Raw genomic sequence first — 3,084 nt, 5'->3', positions numbered from 1 at the left:
GAGACATCACTGTGAATGAGTAGGATTAGCACCCCAAGACCTTGAGATAATTGTGCAATCCAAAGAACATTTCTAGAAATGGAGGCATTGTCTCAAACTTAAAAGTTAGTGAGTGATTAAGTAGCAGTTTAAACATAGTTGAAGAATTAGTGAATGGGAAGACAGAGTTTGAGAAATTATCAAGAGCTCAGTAATATAGAAAGAAACAGAAAATGGAGCCAGGACCTCAGAGGGGATGTGAAAGGCCTGTTATGATGTATCTCACGTGAAAAGTGATAAAGATGTTAAGTGTCATTATCCTCATGGTTTTAAAACTGTCTGTTAATCTTTGCTATTTTTTTCAGCCTTTCCCATGAAGATGATGAGTTTTGGGGGACCACACGAACACTGCATGTTAAATTCCTGCCTTCAGATCCTAAACTCTTTATTGTTGGCACAGATGTGGTGAATGCCATGTCTTTTAAATATTTAAAATTTAAAAATTCTACTCTGTAGATATTTTAAATTCTACTCTTTAACTCATTCTTTGAGTTGCCTGGCAAATATCTACACTAACGGTTAACCTACTCTTTACTTTTATTATAATCTTGTTTAAATTGCATCAGGAATAATAGCTTTACCCAGCCTTGCACCTAACCTTTTCCTTAGTCACCTTTGCATCTCTTACCCCTAGGGTCTTGTAAGGCAATGCACCGGACAGGGTCCGAGAGTGTCTCCCGGACTGTTTGCGCCCCAGCAGTGCAGTGTGAGACCAGTGAAGGTGAATGTGATTGACTTTTTGCCATTTGGAGAACCAGTTTTCCTGGTAAGAAAGTCTGTTTTAAAGCACCAGTTCTATTGGGGCAGCACAACACCTGATCATCTGTTGGAATTTTTAGCAGTTGGTCATCAGCAGTGCATGTGGGACATGCCTGCACACCTCGCTCCTCTGAGGTCCACCCGTGCGGTCAGTGCAGGTCCTTCACACAGCTGTGGAATGGATCAGATGTTAGAACATTTTATTTTGACATGACTTCAGGCTCATAGAAAAGCAACAGCAGTCCAGTTCTCTGCCTGCCCTCCATGCAGGCTCCCCACACGCCACGTGTTTGCCACCTGGCTCCATCCTGTCCCTTTGTGGGTGGGTTTACAGGTCCACCCTGAACAGATTGGTGTCAGTGTCCTTAGAGCAGGACCACCCTCTGCAGCTGTTGTCCTGTCCCCCACAGGTCCGACGGGGGTGACGTCCTTTCTGAGCAGAACGCTGTCCCGTCAGGAGCTCGTGCAGCTGCTGTGCCTCCTCAGGACCCTCTGACCTGGGCATCTCCCTCACGCTCTCCGGCCTCGGCACTGCTGATGCACCTCTAAATGCACGTGCTGGTCCGCACGGCTAGATCTGGGTCTGCGCCCTGGCCCGTGCCCGCCGGCGCTGTACTGTGGGTTCCACCCTTGCCTTTCTCACGCGGGTCCCATGGGGATAGACAGGCATGTCGGGAGCCCTGCTACTCGTGGGTCCACTGGTGCCTCGCCCTCTGTTGGTGGTGGCGTCCAGCCCCCGCTGAGCCTCCATGTGGAGCCAGCTGTTTCCTGGGCTCCTAGGCGCACATGCCTGCCTTTATTACATGAATGGGCATGTGGCCTTTGACTCTTAGGTGGGTCCTAATCACTTATTCTGCTGCTCACACTGTCCCCGGGGGTGTGCTCTGCCATCACTCACAAGCACTTCTTTGCCATCTGGTACAGTAGGCCCTGGAGTCAGCCGCTTCTCCAGGGAGTCCTGGCTCCTGGTGGGAGAAAAATACCTGGAAAACCAAGCTCTGGGCAGTAGACGTGGTTGCTGTGTAGGCACTTTGATCTCTGCCTGTCAGGTGTCTCTGATCCAGGTGACTTGGGTCCCCTGCCTCCCCAGCTGGGAAACCCGCTCCAGGTGTCCTGGCGCACTTGACCTCATGTGCTCCATCCCGAGTACACAGACGACTCATGATTGTGCCTCATGCCTCTGCGGCTTTTGAGTATGTGAAGGATTAAATATATTGAGGAAATAGGCATCAAGTGTCTCTTTCTGAGCTAAAAAGTTTTTCTTTGTGGAAATTTCAATCCAAGGAGGCAGTATTAACCACATTACTGGTACCCATGTATGTAATTTTTCTAAAAAGGTGGCTTGTTTACTTCCATGGAGCCTGTCTTAATGGCATATGATCACATCAGCAATATTCAAGTTTGTTAAAAATAAATACTGATTATGTATTCACTGAATTCATTAATTATCAGCCATTTGGGGAAGGGGAGGGGTGCAAGTGTGTCGAATCTCCAAGAGGAGCACCTTTGTATGGTGAGGGCAGAGGTAAGGCTCTCAGGAATTTCCCTGGCTGCTGAGATGAGGACGAAAGGAAAATGAGCCGGGATCGGCAGTCCCCTCCCTGCTTGGCCTGGTTGTCTAACACACCATATGCCTTCTACCTGCAGAGTTTTATTGACATCTCTTGGTGCTGCCCCTTCAAGTGTCTTGACTGTCATTTTGGGATTTGGGAAGCAGAAGAGAGGAGCTCCTACATTCCTGATTGGCTGTTCTCTGGGCTCACACTCAGCCCACACGCAGATGCCTCCTCCCCATTCCGGGCCCTGCAGGCGGCTCCTCCTGCGGGACTGGGCATGAATCTCAGTTAATGGCAAGGCCTGTGCCTTTGTGAGCATGTCTTCTGCGGCTTCTGCACGTGTTCAGTAAGCGAGCAGATAAAGGGAAGGGGTGCAGTCAGAGGCCTCTGGGCACCGGAGCCAAACCCTACCACGACGTGAGGAGTCCGGAAGTGAGCACACAGCTTTAACACCTATTGAGGTTTCATCATCAAAGCAGAAATTCAGCCTTTTTTGGTGACAGTGGTTGACCCTTAATCAACAGCCAGCCGTCAGAAAGCGCTACCTTATCACCCACCCACTCACATTGCAATCAGACGGCTCAGGGCCTCCATGAGACCCCTAGGGCTCACTGCCTGGCCTTGAAAAAAGAACCTGAACTTGAAAAAAGAGTCAGACCTCTCTGTGGCATCTCACTATGCTGATGGACAGGGACTGCAATTGGGGAGGTGAGGACTTGATTATGGGTGA

At 49.4% G+C, this 3,084-nt stretch overlaps 1 long non-coding RNA gene across 1 annotated transcript; it reads left to right on the top strand.

The window, feature by feature from the left end:
- Nucleotides 1-240: 240 nt before the first annotated feature.
- Nucleotides 241-2,226, top strand: LOC140848720 (uncharacterized). The gene is made up of 2 exons (XR_012129831.1): nucleotides 241-805; nucleotides 1,209-2,226. It is a non-coding gene; the product is annotated as an uncharacterized lncRNA (long non-coding RNA).
- The last annotated feature ends 858 nt before the right edge of the window (nucleotides 2,227-3,084 follow it).

This window comes from Manis javanica, chromosome 4 (genome assembly GCF_040802235.1).
Source record: "Manis javanica isolate MJ-LG chromosome 4, MJ_LKY, whole genome shotgun sequence".
Taxonomy (NCBI): Eukaryota; Metazoa; Chordata; class Mammalia; order Pholidota; family Manidae; genus Manis; species Manis javanica.
This window is presented reverse-complemented; position numbering and strand designations above follow the sequence as displayed.